The sequence below is a fragment of the Choloepus didactylus genome, chromosome X, assembly GCF_015220235.1.
Source record: "Choloepus didactylus isolate mChoDid1 chromosome X, mChoDid1.pri, whole genome shotgun sequence".
Classification (NCBI taxonomy): domain Eukaryota; kingdom Metazoa; phylum Chordata; class Mammalia; order Pilosa; family Megalonychidae; genus Choloepus; species Choloepus didactylus.
The window spans coordinates 11629963-11648259 of NC_051334.1; the positions used below are offsets into that span (position 1 = coordinate 11629963).

General features: G+C 37.9%; 1 pseudogene; it reads right to left on the bottom strand.

The window, feature by feature from the left end:
- Nucleotides 1-17170: 17170 nt before the first annotated feature.
- Nucleotides 17171-17551, bottom strand: LOC119523494 (annotated as a pseudogene).
- Nucleotides 17552-18297: the final 746 nt, after the last annotated feature.

Below are 18297 nucleotides of genomic sequence, written 5' to 3' on the forward strand. Positions count from 1 at the left end.
TTCTCTTCTCTCTGTACCCTCTGACTGGGAGCCTGGGCAGAAGAACACGAAGTGTTCGGCTTCGGAAAGCCCTTTACGCAGCCACATCAGGACTGCAAATGCCTGATGGCTCCAGGTTTTAAACTTCAAACAGATGCTTCAAAGCAAGTGTTCTCTGGAGGGTTCAGGGTCATGGATCCATAAAAGGTGCTGAATAAAAGCAACTGTTATGATTACTAAACAAGATTATGCTTATGCCATCTTAGAGGCTTCATTAGCTCAGGTTTCTAAGATAAATGTGTATTCCAGAAGAGAATGGGGGGCAGGGGCAGGGGCAGATCTTAATGTCTTGAAAGAGTTCAGGCTCTTCAAGAGTGATACTTTCCCCTGAACCCGGCTTCATAAATTCACTAGCTTAATGCTCAAATACTCTCATAAAGTGCAGGTCTTGACTAACACCAAGCAGGTAGAGCCACATCTCTGGAAAACCAAAAATGATTTCAACCATTTTCACAGTTTGACTGTAAACACCAAAAGGGCAAAGATCAGGTCAATCTTTTCTGGAAACATTCCCTCAGTGCTTAGCATAACTTCTGAAACATAGTGTATCAGTAGATACACTTATCTCTCACTTACTGACTTTAAATTGTACCTGAAAATCTGGCTGCAATGTGGAAAGTCTTTAAATGAAAACATACTTCCATTAGTATTAATGGGAAAAAATTATGCTGCATCTCATCCCAACCCAAGATACCAGTTAATTTGTTATAAATAGAAAATTCTTTCAACTGAACAATGAAAGTGGTGCTTTTATAAGTAAAAAATAATAAAAGTAAATGAATACTAATTGACATGAAATATAATAAAAGATTATTACACTTGACAAAGAAGGAAGGGAAGAAGTCTGAGGGTAAGGATGGGGCAGAGAAGGGGTATAAGGAAGTCATTCTTTATGAGGTGTATTTTTTTCTCTCTGCCCAGTTTTTTTTCTTGCTAATTTTTCAACCTTTTCGGAAGTCATGGTTATCTTATACTCAAACAGGCCTTAAAAATATTCTAGCACAGAAAACCACCTGTAGGTCAAAATGAAGGATAATTTATGAGAGGAGCTGGAAACATGTAGAAATAGCACACACACACCCTACAGACTGAAGATGTGTAAACGACTTCTCTTACTGGGTATATGGACCCAAAGCAAAGCATTTGGGTTCATCCCAATAAGCTATGCAATCCAAATACGTTCCATATGATTTTCTCTGATTAGGAATTGTTTTGAGTAAATTGTGGAACGTGTCTTTATCTGAAATGGTAATGTTGACATATTACTTCTTATAGTTTATTCACTTAGTGTGATTTGGTGTGAAAAAGTAGTCATAGCAAAAGAAAAGAGGAGTCACCCAAAAAGTGGAATAACTTTCAAACTCGTATGAAGATAATTACTAACAGATGGTCATTATGTGCAGTAAGTCTGTATGTGATGAATGGTTGATTGATTTAATCCTGATGCTAAGTAATTCAGAAGCTCTAAATTGACTTAATGGTGCTGATATCTGGTATCTGTTGATTAACATGTATAACTGTCAAAAAACTTACTAATTTTGCTTTTGCTGGAACAAAGCCCAAAACCAGTTGATGTGCTGTTTGAAAAGGGACATGAGGGCACGGTAGGGAGAAGGGTTGGCTCCCAAGACCCCCACAGCCTAGTCTTCTCCCCTTAGGTCCCATCTGTCTACCCAGATGCCTTTCTCTTTACTTCCTTCAACTCCTGTGATTTATAGCATTTTCAGTTTTCAAAGTCTCACAACATTTTGAAAAGGCAACTTGAATTTCAAGCCTCAGTTTAGAGATCTTTTAAAATTTCTTTCCAATACTGGTAAAAATGCACTCAACTCTTAGATTAAACTTGAAAAGTAGGTAGATATTTTTGTAGGACTTCTTGTCTCTTTCCATTTTTACCTTATACCACATTATTAAGTATCTTTTCTTCCTAGATTAAATGAAATTTCTTGCGTGAGAGATCTTAGTCATTTTTGTTGCATGATTTTCCATGTTTCACACATACAAGACCCTCAATAAAGTGTTTCTTGAAAATATGAATGGATGCCACAGGAAGAGACAGAAAGAAGGGTTAACTGTAAAGATCTCCCACATATTCACACATAAACTCATACATTCATATGCATGTTGATCTCCCAAAGAATGGCTAATATCCTAGATTATCTGGTCGAGTTGGGAGCTAAAAGCAATATTAGGTTTCCAGTTTTAATTATAGCCCATTAACTGAAGCATCATGACTGAAGATACATTCCATAGTTGTATTTACTTATATTCTACCTAATGCAATGATTTTGCAATCTCTACATTCATTTCTGTATATAAGTACTTCGACACTCTCTCTGAAATTTCTTGTAGATATATTTATTTTCAGGATCTCTTAAGCTTTTCTTTTGGGGGGTTCTAGCTCATCTTGGGATTCTGGCACATCTGACATTTGGGATTATTCTTTAACATAATATGCAATAGCTTGGCCCTTTATTTTCAATTTCTCTGTGGCATTGCATTTGACTCAATTATGCCATTTGCTTTACCTCTTACCTATTTATTAGTCCCCATTTTGCAATACTGGAATCAGAAATTCAATGTGGTAATGTATAAAATTTTAGGAATCTGAAATAAGCAACATGCTAACCCAAGATCTGCATTCTTAAATGTCCCTTGAATGTGTAGAAGTTTTAAAACACATTCAACTTCCATGCTTGTTTTTTTTTAAGCAATGAATAGTTCTTATTTTTTATACAAATAGTAATGGAGTATGAACAGACAAATGTGGAGAATCTGAATTTATAGCAGCAGGCTTCAAGAAACAGAAAGATATACCGATACCCAAATAAAAATGAGACATCATTTAGTGTTTCCAAAGGAAGACAGAATTCAAGATTGTTTTCCCTCATCAAATGAGAACTAATAAGAAGTGATGACTGAGGCAGGTGGTAGAATTAACTAGGCCAACCATCCAATCATACAAACTGACACAAATCACTTGAATGTACTTTTCAGGCTCAAAACATGGGCTCTGAAACCCATCAAAATAAATTTTACAGATGATTTGATAAAATGTCATCATGTAGGATGCAAATCATTTTCTGCACTTTTTCAACGAATATTTGCTTTTTGATTTTTGAAACTAAATCCTGGGGATTTATTTTAGCTCATAATTCTAAGAGTTATAAAATAACTCCACTCTAGATTTATAAAAATAAATCTACTGTATGTATTCCATCTATAAAAACACATAAGTGCACATACCTTTCCCTTATTAGAAAGCATGTGTATTATTGAAATTGTATTTTAAAGCATTTTGATATTGTAATCTTGTAGTGACAGGTTTTAGGGGAGCTCTCTCCTGGGGTGAGGAAAGAAATGAGAGTCGTGGTTATACCTTAATATTACTGATCTGATCTAGGCCATCAGCATCCCCTGCAATTGGGACATTCCTGACTGGTCCTATATGCTTCTGGAGAGGAGGTGAGACACTGACTCTAGAAGGATCAAACATCTCACTGGATGACAACCCAGATGCACCTGGGCTTCATCAGGCACAGGCTGGCTAACTGTCCCATCCAGTCACGGATGGGCAGGCTAAATCCCAAGACAAGAGGTGGAGATGGATTATATGATATGGGACTATGTGAGTCATTTTCAACATACATCATCCTGGGAGAAGGGTATTAATATACCTTTTAAGAGGGACTCAAGTGAGGTTTAGTGACTTATTAAGGTTCATTTATTAGGAAGAAATGGAACTGGAACTTCAACCTAGTGCTTCAACTCTGATATCTTGCTTTTTCTGTGGCACAGCACAAGCTTGACAGCAGTGGTGCATGGTTGATGTTGAACGAGTGAATCTCTGCAAATGAAGATTAAAAAGCTTTAAAAGCTCTAATTTGTAGTATTTGTCAACTTCTGAGCTATAAATTCTCCCACTTCTCTGGTGTCAAAGAATGCCGAGTTGGGAAGCGATACACAGTAGCACACCATCATATAGTATTTCCACTACACAGATACAATAAGTACAAATAACCTTAAGCACATAAAGAGTAAAATAATTAGGAAATGATGAGTATCATCTTTGTTTTTAGTATAATTTAGCTGATTAAAAGTTTATGTAATTTAATTTTTAGTAATGGCCACATTTAACCACTGGCTTGCAAAATTTTTGGAAATTTAACAAATGGCTCTCATGAGCCAGTATGAGCTAGCCCCAGCACACTGCTGCCTGATACTTGCATGAAGCACAGGGATACTGAATACCAGCATTTTAAAGGCTTCAAGTTAAGTCTACAACTTACTTACCATTTGTCACCTCGTCTATTTCTGTGCCTGCAATCAGAATGCTTGGACTAAAAAATATGGAGAATGTGAGCTTCTTTTTGAAACTCTATGAAGGGGAAAATTTGGAAAACTGAGCCAGGCATTGAAGCCAGAGCAGGAGAAAGGAACTAGGCAGGAACTGGGAGTTGCCCCAAGATCAGAAAGGAGATTTAGAGCCTGAAGCAACAAGCAAGAAGGCCGTGTGCTCCTGGACAGATTCCCAGAAGAATCTTTCTCATTGCCGATCACCAGTGTGTTTTTCCTAGACAACTCACAGACATATAAGCCATTTTTATTTCAGTGCTATAAATTGCTACAGGCCGATTAAAATTTCACTTCCTCTTTTTCCACTTCCTTAGATGACTTGGAATTTTTAAGTTCCACAATGAAAGATCACATGAGCTTCATTTTTGGATGACACTCAAATCTCTCTAGCATACAGTTCTTTCCTGATACAAGTCCTGAACTCCAACAGCCTGCAAGAACATCTCCAGCAGTGTGGTCCTAATCCTCAATATGGCCACAAAACCCTCATCATACTATCCCCAAACAAGCTGGGTCTGCCTGACTTTCTGGCTTCTGTTGGTGGCCATGCTGTTCACCCAGTCAGCTAGGCTTAAACTTCTGTCATATTTGACTTTTCTCTTTCACCTCAGTTGCCAAGTCTAGTCAATTCTATCATTGAATGTCCTTCCTAATGTCTCTTCCTTTCTTTGGCAACTGCCCCAACCATACGTCTACTAATAAGATCCTTCACTCCTTACACTAACACACTGCAATGATCTTCCCTCTGGCCTCCTTGCTTCTAATTCCTCTATCCTGCTTATTGCTGTCATGTTCATCTTCTTCAAGTTTCTACCTACATTCTTTCATGGCCTCCTGAATCAAGCCCAGAGGCCTTCTCCTTGCTTCAATGTCTTCCTTTCCAGCTGTCCTTCCCATTACTCTAATCCCCACCATACACTAGTCAAACTCATTGTTTGCTGAGTATGCCTTTCCCTTTTTTGACTCCCAACCTTTCCCCAATCTACTATTCTGCCTGGAATGACCTTCTCACCAATGATATCACTACTTTCCTGACCTCAGCTTCCATCTAAATTCCATCCTTTCTCTCTCCAAACCTTAGTAGAATCGCTTGTTCCTCTCCTATGGCACCCAGGAGCTGCTATCTTTTATAAGAGTCATTTGGGAAATTATTTTATCCTTCCTACTAGTCAAGGAAGACCGTGTCTTACATTTATTTTGTATTTTTGCAGTGCACAAAATAGGAACATTTGCTGATTTATCGAGATGGGCAGCCAGCAGTGTTTTGAAGAATTTCTTCCAGACTATGCTGGGAATGGGGAGAAAAAAATGCTGTGGTATGTAGGTGGTAAGGGTGGGAATTAAAACAACAATAATGCAAAAATATTAATAGTTATCATTTGTAAGTGTCCACTCTGCTGTCAGACAACTGTACAGGGGTGACATACACATATATCCTGATCTCCCTTTACTACTCTTTACTACTGAGCAAGGGATGAATTACATATGATTAAACTGAAACTCAGAGAAACTAAGTGACTTTTGCTAGAATTTTAACTCAGGACTCCCTATAACCAAAGTACTCATTGCTTCTAGTATATGATGTTTGGGAAGGAGGCTACTACTAGAACAGAAATACCCAGGAATGGGAGGAAGATACCACCACCACACCATGCCCTCTGCCAACCCTCAATCAATCCCTCTGTAGAAGCATTTAAAAATTGCTCAAGTTGCACAACCACATGTCACTTGATTTCAAGGATTATATAACTCTTGACCTCCTCCTGTGAAAGGCCAGCCCATTGGCTGTGCCCAGGGTTGGTTCTTCTAGCTTGGCCCTTTTCACATCCTCTTTCACCTACTGGCATGACCTTCAGAGAAAGATCTTTATGTTCAGAAGTGTAATGAAAGATTAGTGCTTATAAAAATACCAAGAGATATGTAAATATCAAATGTAATAAAATAAAGCCATCCCTGCATGTGAAAAATTCTGAGTGAAGAACATAAATAGACATCTGTAAATAAAATTCCAAAATGTGACCCAAAAGGGTGTCCTTCAAGGGGTTTTTTACTAAATGTTGGACAGTTGGATAAACAGATTCTGGGTTGAAAGGGGGAGCTGGAGCTCAAAGATGGTGCTTCCCAATTTTGGCTACTGAGCAGCATGACTGACTTTCTCAGGAGGGGTTTGAGATCATATAGAAATTGAGAACTCTAAATTTTCTCTTTCTTTATGTGCCTTTTACTTTATAAACAATGTGGTATAGAAGAAAAAGGACGTTGGTATCAGGCTGAGTTTGATTCCTGGCTCCACCCCTTGCTAGCTGGTCTTTTGGCAAGTCAACTTGTCTTTCTGAACCCGAGTTTCCTCATCAATTAAATGAAGTTAGTAATACCTACCTCTTGACACTGTTGCCAAAATAATAAAATATGCAACCATTGTCTATGGCTGTATAATTTAGTGGCTTATAAAAACCACCACCATTTACTACTGTTAACAAGTCTAAGAAATTGAGTGGTTCAAATGATCTGGAACAGGCTTGGCTGATGTTGGCTGGGCTCACTCGTTATCAGCAGTCAACTGGCAGGTAGCTGGGGTGGGAGCTGGTCTCAGATGGCCTCGCTCACGTTTGGTGGCTAGCTAGCTGTTGGCTGGGGTGAGAGAGCTGACAGGGCCACATGTGTATCACCCAGCAGGGTAGCTCAAGCTTATTCACATGGGGGCTGAGTAGTGTTCCAACGGAGCTAGCCAAAGCAAGTCAGGATGCCAGCCCAGATTCAAGGGTGGGGAAAACAGACTCTGCCTCTTGATGGGAGGAGTTGCAAACTCACATTGCAAATGGATATGTATAAGGGAAGGGGTGGAGAATGGTAGCCACTTTTGCAATCTATCACAAGACCACCTTGAAAAATTGTATTTTCTAAAATTGAACGCAAGCATTCGTTTTGACCCAGAAATAGCATTCCTAGATATATACCTAAGAGATATATTCATATGTGTTCAAAATATATGGTTTATAGCAACACCATTCATAATAGCCCCAATTCATAAACTACTCAAATGCCCATTAGCATGACCACTTAGAATAGATAAAATACACTATGGTAAATTGACACCATGTAATACTATGCGCAACTGAGAATGAAAAACTACCACTACATGTAACAATATGGATGAATCTCCCATGCATAATGCTGAAAGAAGAAAAGCCAGACACAGAGTAGTACATATTTTCTGATTCCATTCCCATAAATTAAAAAAAAAAAAACATGCAAAATTAACCTAGTCTATTAGAAATCCAGGTAGTGGCTACCTTTGGGATAAAAGGGACTGGAAAACAACAGAAGGTGGAGGGGGGTGCTGATCATGTTCTGTTTCTTAATCTGGGTGTTGATTATACAGGTGTGTTTAGTTTATGAAAGTTCATTGAGCTGTATACTCATGAGTTAAATACTTTAAATATACTTTTCTATATATATGTTTTACATCAATTAAAACATTTATAAAGGTAGCATATTTGAAAGTACCTGTTCATAGCAGACTCTCAATAAATATTTATCTTTCCCCATCACATGCCCAAAGGAGACTGTGTGTAGTAACCATTTCAATTGTTATATGTTTAACATGAAATGATCACTCACTTATATGAATATAAACAAGATAACCAAAGATAAAGCAATAGAAACATTAACCAAAATCTTGTGTTTTTTAGATACTGATCCTGCCTGAGATGATGTTGGCATACAAAGGGCTGAATATGGTATAGTGGCTGGGTGGAATACCACCTGGAGAAAACGTCTCAGCTGTCCTCAATCCCGTCCCCCCCACCATTGTTGCTGGAACTCAGGGTTATATCCAATTGTCAGATCAATAGCCTTATCTCCATTCTTTTCTTTCCACTCGAAAACATATTGGAAGGTAAGAAAGCAAACAACTTTGCAGAGATAACCATGGATCTCTGTAACTTGTAAGAGAGGGAAAAATCATTCCAAACTCTGAAGATAACAATGGCTAACTAGACAGAGTAGGTCCCTAACCTAAAGGAACTTTACATCATGTATAGTGACAAAATACTTGGAACATATCCACAATTAATCAGAATAACCAGAATTTTATGGCAGTGAACTCAACTGCTAAATCAGAGGATGGCAATAATATAGTGTGTTAATCAGGATAGGGTTGGGTTTTGCTTTGGTAACAATTATCCCCAAAATTCAGTGGCTTAAAACAGCGAAGGCCTGTCTCTTGCTCATTGAGTTAGCTGGGAATTCTGCTCCACCTCATCCTCAACTTGGGACCAGTTTCTATTTGGAGCACTGCATATCATCATGATGTAGGATAGAAAACTGCAAAGAACATGCTTGCTCTTAAAATGTCCTCCTGAAAATAATATATGTCATAGATGCTCACATTTCACTGGCTAAAGCTAGTCACATGGCCACACTTAATGTCAAGTGGGTAGTATAGTTCAATCTTACCATGTTCCTAGAAGGAGAGAGAGTCAGACTCTTGGTGAACAGCCTTAATGACTACCACATATGGCCAATTTGCAGATCTTAAAAAAGTTTTCTTTCATCCTTGGTCGCCGAGTGTGCCGGTTTGAGTGTATTGTGTCCCCCAAATGCCATTATCTTTGTGGTCTTGTGTGGGGCAGAAGTTTTGGTGTTGGTTAGATTTGGAGTGTGCCCCACCCAGCTGTGGGAGATAATTTTGATGAGATGTTCCCATGGAGGCGTGGCCCCACCCATTCGGGGTGGGCCTTGATCAGTGGCGCCATATAAATGAGCTGGCTCAAGGAGAGGGAAGGGAGTGCAGCTGGGAGTGATGTTTTGAAGAGGAGCAAGCTTGCTAGAGAGGAACGTCCTGGGAGAAAGCCGTTTTGAGGCCGGAGCTTTGGAGCAGACGCCGGCTGCCTTCCTAGCTAGCAGAGGTTTTCTGGACGTCATTGGCCATCCTCCGGTGAAGGTGCCCGATTGCTGATGTGTTGTCTTGGACGCTTTGTGGCCTTAAGACTGTAACTGCGTAGTGAAATAAACCCCCGTTTTATAAAAGCCTATCCATCTCTGGTGCTTTGCATTCTCCAGCATTAGCAAACTAGAACACTGAGTATGCCTTAATTCCAAACCTACAAATCCCAAAATACGTTTTAATAATCACAAGAACTTACCGAGAAACTTGATCATGAATTAGCATAAATTCATTCTTGTATTAATAAGATATCAGAGCTGGAAGAGATCTTCCATAACATCTCACTGTAACTTAGAGGTGACTTTCTTCAAGTCAAAGCTATTCTTGGTAATACCAGAACTTGAATCAAGTCCAATGCTTCTAATTAAAAGTGTCAGGTTTGTATGCAAAGGAAAAGTAACTGTATATTACAATAGTATTTCAAGCAGCTATAATTTTGGCCAACATTCAGTCTTTGTTCATTCAATAAGTATTTATCCTGCACTTACTGGCAATGAACAAGGCATGCTAAGGGATAAAACATGAAATAGCCAAAGAATATGCATGCAAAGAGATAGAGCCTGGTAGAATAGAACCAAGTAATAGGATGAATATAGTAAGAGTTACAAAGGGAATAGCAAGGACTATTTTTGCCCTCTAGACAATGAACTGTTAACTTGTCAAGAATCAATATGCAATCAAATCTAGAAATACTAGCTGATACTGGCTGATTTCCTTCTGTGCACCCAGTATTCTTTCTGAACACTTAAGTCCATTTTTCAGACTGCTTTCAGAAGAATTGACTTTGTAAATTTCCTCAAAAAAAAAAAAAAGAAATTTTTTTTGTACATTTATTTCTAAATTAATTCCTAGGCATCTCCCAGTATTTGATTGTTATTGGACAAAAAATTTCTCTACATTCTCTAATTGATTATTACCTATGTTGGAAGTATGTTGATTTTGGTATAGTGATCTTCTATCTACTCTAATCTTGTTGAATTGTTGATTATTCTGGATTTTCAAGAAAACATACCTATGAATTAGGATCAATTACCTCTTTCTTTTGAATCCTCACAACTCAATTCCCTTTTCCTAGTATTATTTCATTGGTTGGGACCCCCAGTTAATGTTTAATAATAGTGAGGAGAGCAGTGACTTAAAATGGTCATTCTTAAGATTTATTTCATCATTAAAATGATGCATGATATTGGCAATTTAAAAAGATACTATTTTTTCTTTCAAGTTTTCTGAGAATTTTATCTTGAATGGGTGTTGATTTTTCAAGTGTTTTCTTTTTGTTTCTATTGCGATCAAAAGGCTTTTCTCATGTAAGCTGTTTATATAGATTACATCAATAAATTTTTCTGATGTTTTATCAATCTTGCATTCCCGAGTATAAACAAACCCTACTAAATTTGATGCATTACTTTTAAAAACCACAGCTGGATTTTACTTACTAATATTTTATTTAGAACTTTTTTTTAAATCTATGATCTGTAATTCTCTTTTCTTGTATTTCTTTGGTTTTAAGATTATACTAACTTTGTAAAATGAGTCTGATAGTTTTCTCTTCTTACTTGTATCCAAAACAGTACATACAGGATAGGAATAATCTATTCCTTGGAAGTTTTGTAAATTTTGCCCATAAAAATAATTTTGCCTAATATCCTTTGGGGTTAGAGTGATATTTTTGAATATTTATTTGATTTCTTCAATGATTATTACTTATTTGGGTGTTCTATTTCTTCTTAAATCAATTTTATTTACTGTACTAGTCAAAGTAGGTTAACTGCTGTGTCAAACAATCTTCAAATCCCAGTTACCTAACACAATAAAAGTTTATTTTTCATGCATGTTACAGTCCAATGTGGGTCAGTGGTGGCAATATGGTGAAAGATGCTTCTACTTCACATGATTACTCAGGGACTGAGGCCTCATGGCGTCCTCTATATTCAGCCTGTGGATTACAAGAGTCTGAGTATCATGCTTGGGAGATTTTCATGGGCCAGTCCATTGGCCAGACTCAATCACATGGCCACATATAACTGCAAGGGCATCTGGGAAAAGCAGTCCAGACATGTGCCCAGGAAGAAGAGGAGAACATGGTTATTTGTGAGCATTAGCACTCTGTGCCACAGTAATTTACACTGTTCCAGAAACTATCCATTTCATCTACATTTTTTATATTTATTGGCATAAAGTTGTTCATTGCATACTTTATGATTTTTATAAATCTCTATTATATCTTTGGTATATGGTTATTCTCGTGTTTACTGCAATATTATTCTCTATCTCTTTATCAGTCTTGAAAGAGGCTTGCTTATTTCATTAGTTTCTTTCATAAAACTAGGCTTGTTTTGGTGTTGCTGAATCTTTCTGGTGCTTCTTTGTTTTCTATTTTCTGAATTTTTGCCCCTTTTTAGTAATTTCATTCCTTCTATTTTCTTGGGTTTACCCTATTGTTGATTTTCTAGTTTCCTGAGCTCCCCTGTTTTTTCATCCTCAATGTTTTTAAAACGCTCTCTTTGTCTCCATTAATCCCACCACATGCTCTTCCTCATTCACACCACTGATACCTAAGAAGGCTCCCAACCTTCCACAACAGGGATTTCCCCTTGCCTCACATTCGCAGATAGAATCTAGAGTAATAGTAAGAGGCCTATGGTTCCCAGACAAATTTACTGCACCCTGATCTCAGGAATTGATGTTAAGACAGCTAAAACAGTAAAATTAACCCAGAAAGTAAAAGCAACCCAAAGCACACAATCTTAATTTAGTCACAGAGTTCTTACTCAACAGGAGCATTACCCAAGGCACTCGTTTCCAAGTCATTATTTCTTGATGTTCTACATTAACATAAAACAACTGCACACCTGCATCTCAATTATACTTCAGTTCCTTTGTCTCCATCTAACTAGGTTGAACACATAGTACTTCCACATTCACAGACATTTAGAAGTGCTTATACTGTTTTGCCACAAGCAGAAGATACAAAAACAATACATTTGAGAACAACTCCAGTTGTATAGAAATATACAAAAAAAAAAGTGTTACTTACTGAAGAAGGAAGGGCAGTTGAAAGATGTAGCACAAAAGTGCAACTAGTCTTGGAAGGAACTGGTGGCAGAGAGAAACTGACTGACGGAACGGAACTATGTATGTTGGTAGAGAGTACGGAGGAATGAATTCCTAGTCCGGAGTTGGAGGCACTTCGTGAACTCTTCAGCTGGAGAGATCATGGTCTTACATTTGCATTTACCCACAGTGGGCTTGGCCTGTAGAAGATGCTCTGAGTGGCATTTGTGGCTGATGACAAAACAAACCAAAACAAAAAGAACTGAGGGGGGAAGCACCTCTGTGGTCCAATCTAAAATAGTCTTACAACCTAAAATAAATCTAAACTAGTCTTACTCTTAAAAATAGACAATCTAAAATAGTCTTACAATAGTCATACATGACCAGAACTTTGAAAAGGTTATAGGATTTCAGGGGGTTAGACCTGAAAGAGGATCTAGGAACAGCAGAACTCAACCCCCTATTTCACAAACAAGGAAACTGAAGTTCATAAACATAAAGCGTGTTCTGATGGTACCTGGAATATATCATTAAAATGAGCAATTACAGGGGAATTCAGTCCTCTCAGACCATGTCATGGTTATGATAATTTTGAATACATCCGGATTTGATGTAGTTTCAGAAAGCTTACTTTAGATCAGGGATTGGCAAATCACAGCCTGCCAATCACATCCGGACCATCTCTTCATTTTGTAAATAAAGTTTTATTGGAATACAGCCAAACCCATACATATTGTCTATGGCTGCTTTTGCAACACAATGGCAGTCAAGAAGTTGTGACAGAGGCCCTCTGACCCGCAAAGACTAAAATATTTACTATCTGGACCTTGACAGAAAACGTATGCCAACCCCTGCTCTAGGTAGTTTTATTATCTAAGATATTTTATTAGACAGCAGATGAAGGGGGCTTGTAGCTTTGCTTTTCTAGAGCTAAAAATAATTTGACAACTGATCATAACTTACAAAGTTATATCACGTGTTAATTTTAAGACATAAGGGCATTGATGTAAAACTTTTTTAATTAAATGCAATTTTATTGAGATATATTCACATAACATACAATCCTTCAAAGCGTACAGTTGTTCATAGTTGTGCCTTGATTACCACAATCAATCTTTGAACATTTTCATGACTCCAAGAAATAAAAAACTTAGAATAAAAAAGAACATCTGAAACATCCCATTCCTCTATTCCCCCCATTGTTTATTTATTTTTTCACACTTATTCACTGTTTTTTAACTTTATCAAAAAATTAAAAAAGTAAAAAAACATTTCAAATAAAACCAAAAGAATAAGAAAAAACAATTAACCTAAAATAACTACATTGCTTCCAACATGTTCCTACCCTACCCCAAGAAAATAAACAGAGTATAACCCAACAAAGGAATAAGAAAAACACATAACCTCAACTAACTACATTTCTGCAAACTTATTCCTACATACCCCCCAGAAATTAACAAACCATAGTTGTTCCTGAGAATTCCCAGAACATTAAGTTTACCCTACATAACTTATCTGTTCATATTAGATTATCGTTCCCCCTTCACTATTTGCTGTCTTATCGCTAGGTCCCCTACATTCTACAATATAAACCGTTTATTTTACATTTTTCACAGTGTTCACATTAGTGGTAACATACAATACTTCCCTTTTTGTGCCTGGCTTACCTCACTCAGCATTATGTCTTCATGGTTTCATCCATGTTGTCATATGTTTCACGACATCATTCCTTCTTACCGCTGCATAGTAGTCCATCATGTGTATATACCACATTTTGTTTATCCACTCATCTGAAGGACATTTGGGTTGTTTCCATCTCTTGGCAATTGTGAATATTGCTGCTATGAGTATTGGCGTGCAGATATCTGTTTGCATCAGTTTCAGATCTCCTGGGTATATACTGAGAAGTGAAATTGCTGGATCAAAGGGTAACTATATCTAGTTTTCTAAGGAACTGCCAGACTGACTTCCAGAGTGGCTGAACCATTATACAGTCCCACTAACAATGAATAAGAGTTCCAATTTCTCCACATCCTCTCCAGCATTTGTAGTTTCCTGTTTGTTTAATGGCAGCCAATCTAATTGGTGTGAGATATCTCACTGTGGTCTTAATTTGCATCTCCCTAATAGCTAGTGATGATGAACATTTATTTCATGTGTTTTTTGGCCATTTATATATTCTCTTCGGAGAACTATCTGTTCATACCTTTTGACCATTTTAGAATTGGGCTGTCTGTACTACTGTCATTGAGTTGTAGGATTTCGTTATATATGTAAGATATCAGTCTTTTGTCAGATACATGGTTTCCAAATATTTTTTTCCCATTAAGTTGGCTCCTCTTCACCTTTTTTTGTGTGTTCTTCTTTTTTTAATTCAGTTTTATTGAGATATTCACATACCATACAGTCATCCATGGTATACAATCAGCTGTTCACAGTACCATCATATAGTTGTGTACTCATCACCCCAATCTATTTTTGAACATTTTCCTTATACCAGAATCAGAATAAGAATAAAAAATAAAAATGAAAAAGAACACCCAAATCATCCTCCACATCCCATCCTATTTTTCATTTAGTTTTTGTCCCCATTTTTCTACTCATCCATCCATACACTGGATAAAGGGAATGTGATCCACAAGGTTTTCACAATTACACTATCACCCCTTGTAATCTACATTGTTATACAGTCGTCTTCTAGAGTTAAGGCTACTGGGTTGGAGTTGGGTAGTTTCAGATATTTACTTCTAGCTATTCCAATACATTAAAACCTAAAAAGGGTTATCTGTATAGTGTGTAAGAATGTCCACCAGAGTGACCTCTTGACTCCATTTGAAATCTCTCAGCCACTGAAGCTTTATTTCATTTCATTTCACCTCTCCCTTTTGGTTAAGAAGATGTTCTCAATCCCATGATGTCGGGTCCAGATTCATCCCCAGGTGTCATATCCTGCATTGCCAGGGAGATTTACACCCCTGGGAGTCAGGTCCCACGTAGAGGGGAGGGCAGTGAGATCACCTGCCAAGGTGGCTTAGCTACAGAGAGAAAGAGGGCCACATCTGAGCAACAAAGAGGCACTCAAGGGGAGACACTTAGGCACAATTACAAGCAGGTTTAACCTCTCCTTTGCAGTAACAAGCTTCATAGGGGCAAGCCCAAAGACAGAGGGTTCAGCATGTCAAGCCGTCAGTCCCCAATGTTTGTGAGAACACCAGCAACAACCCAGGTGAGGAAGTCCAACACCTCCACATCCTCCCCCAGCTCCTCAGGGGAGCCCTGGATATATATTTTTATTCTTCACCCAAATTACTTTGGGATGTGTTGCTATTTCACTCTTACCTATACAGACCTACCATATCTCACTTCCTATTCAAAGTTCCATGTAATTGTGGTGTTTGAACAAACTGACTGTAGAAGTTATATTGTTTAGAAAATATAGATCCTATACCAAATAAACATTTCTTCCCTTGGCTTCACATGGAAGTTGAAGTTTTAACACACAATTTCGACCTTTACCCTTTGGCCCGGTTTGCCCTAGTCTTAACCAGATCTGCTTCATTCATATCTCTCATTGAAGTCTGGGTTCTTTTTCACCTTTTTTTTTTTTTTTTTTTTAACCATTGCTGTATGTATTAATACCGACATTCATATCTGCCGAGCTCTAGCTCTGAGTTTCAGGTGCCACACAGATACCCAATGTTCCAGAGACCAATCAGGTTATACACCAAGGGATCAACATCTCAGAGTTTGGAGACAGTCATTACATTTCAGGAATAGATTTGACTGCTGTAAGAGCTTACAATCTAGGGACCGTTACAAGAATCATTTCCCTGTTAGGCTGTGCTCTAAGATTCAATTCTGAGTTTACACATTGTAGTTAGTCCATATCAGTGAGGCATCATACTGTTTGCCTTTGTTTCTGGTGTACTTCACTCAAAATGCTGTCTATGCCTCTTCACCTTTTTGACAAATTCCTTTGAGGTACAGAAGCTTTTAAGTTTGAGGAGTTCCCATTTATCTCTTTTTTCTTTTGTCGCTTGTGCTTTGGCTGTGAGGTCTAGGAACTGACCTCCTAATACAAGGTCTTGAAGATGTTTCCCTACATTATCTTCTAGGAGTTTTATGGTACTGTCCCTTATATTGAGGTCTTTAATCCATTTTGAGTTAGTTTTTGTGTAGGGTGTGAGGTAGTGGTCCTCTTTCATTCTTTTGGATATGGATAACCAGCTCTCCCAGTCCCATTTGTTAAATAGACTGTTACATCCCAGTTGAGTGGTTTTGGGGGCCTTATCAAAGATCAGTCGACTGTAGATCTGGGGGTCTATCTCCAAATTCTCAATTCAATTCCATTGATCTATATGTCTATCTTTGTGCCAGTACCATGCTGTTTTGACTACTGTGGCTTTATAATAAGCCTCAAAGTCAGGGAGTGTAAGTCTTCCCACTTTGTTTTCTTTTTTAGAATGTTTTTAGTGATTTGAGGCATCTTCCCCTTCCACATAAATTTGGTAACTAGCTTTTCCAAGTCTGCAAAGTAGGTTGTTGGAATTTTGATAGGAAGTGCATTGAATCTGTAGATGAGTTTGGGTAGAATTGACATCTTAATGACATTTAGCCTTCCTATCCATGAACAAGGAATATTTTTCCATCTTTTTAGGTCCCCTTCTATTTCCTTTAGTACAGTTATCTATGTATAGGTCTTTTTTTTTTTTTTTAATGTGGCTCTGAAAAGAGCCTTTGGGGTTTAAATGTAACAATGGTTACTTGGCAAGTTTACTTGGAACTGGTGTACTTGGTGATGGCCTTAGTGCCCTCGGACACCACGCGCTTAGCCAATTCCCCTGGCAGCAGCAGGTGCACAGCTGTCTGGATCTCCCTGGAGGTGATGGTCGAACACTTGTTGTAATGGGCCAGGCATGACGCCTTGCCCATCATGCACTCAAAGATGTTGCTGATCAGAGAATTCATGATGCCCATGGCCATGGATGAGATGCCCGTGTCGGGGTGGACCTGCTTCAGCACCCAGTACACGAAAACTGAGTAGCTCTACTTCTGGCTGCGCTAGCGCTTCTTGCCATACTTCTTCTGCGCCTTGGTCACTGACTTCTTGGAGCCCATCTTCGGGGCAGGCACCGACTTGGCTGGTTCAGGCATGGGAGATAAAAACTATGTCCATAGGTTAGAAATAATATGTATAGGTCTTTTACATCCTTGGTTAAGTTTATTCCTAGGTATTTGATTTTTTTAGTAGCTATTGAGAATGGTATCTTTTTCTTGAGTGTCTCTTCAGTTAGGTCACTTCTAGTGTATAGGAACATTACTGACTTACGTGCATTAATCTTGTATCCTGCTACTTTGCTAAATTTGTTTATTAGCTCAAGTAGCTATGTTGTCGATTTCTCAAGGTTTTCCAGATATAAGATCATATCATCTGCAAATAATGACAGTTTTACTTCTTCCTTTCCTATTTGGATGCCTTTTATTTCTTTGTCTTGCCTGACTGCTCTGGCTAGCACTTCTAGCATAATGTTAAATAACAGTTGTGACAGCCGGCATCCTTGTTTCATTCCTAATCTTAGAGGGAAGGCTTTCAGTCTCTCGCCATTGAGCACTATACTGGCTGTGGGTTTTTTATATATGCCTTTTATCATATTGAGGAAGTTTCCTTCAATTCCTACCTTTTGAAGTGTTTTTATCAAAAAAGAATGCTGGATTTTGTTGAATGCTTTTTTAGCATCTACTAAGATGATCATTTGATGTTTCCCTTTTGATTTGTTAATGTGTTATATTATATTGATTGATTTTCTTATGTTGAACAACCCTTACATGCCTGGAATGAACCCCACTTGGTCATGTGTATGAATTTTTTAATGTGTCTTTGGATTCGATTTGCAAGTATT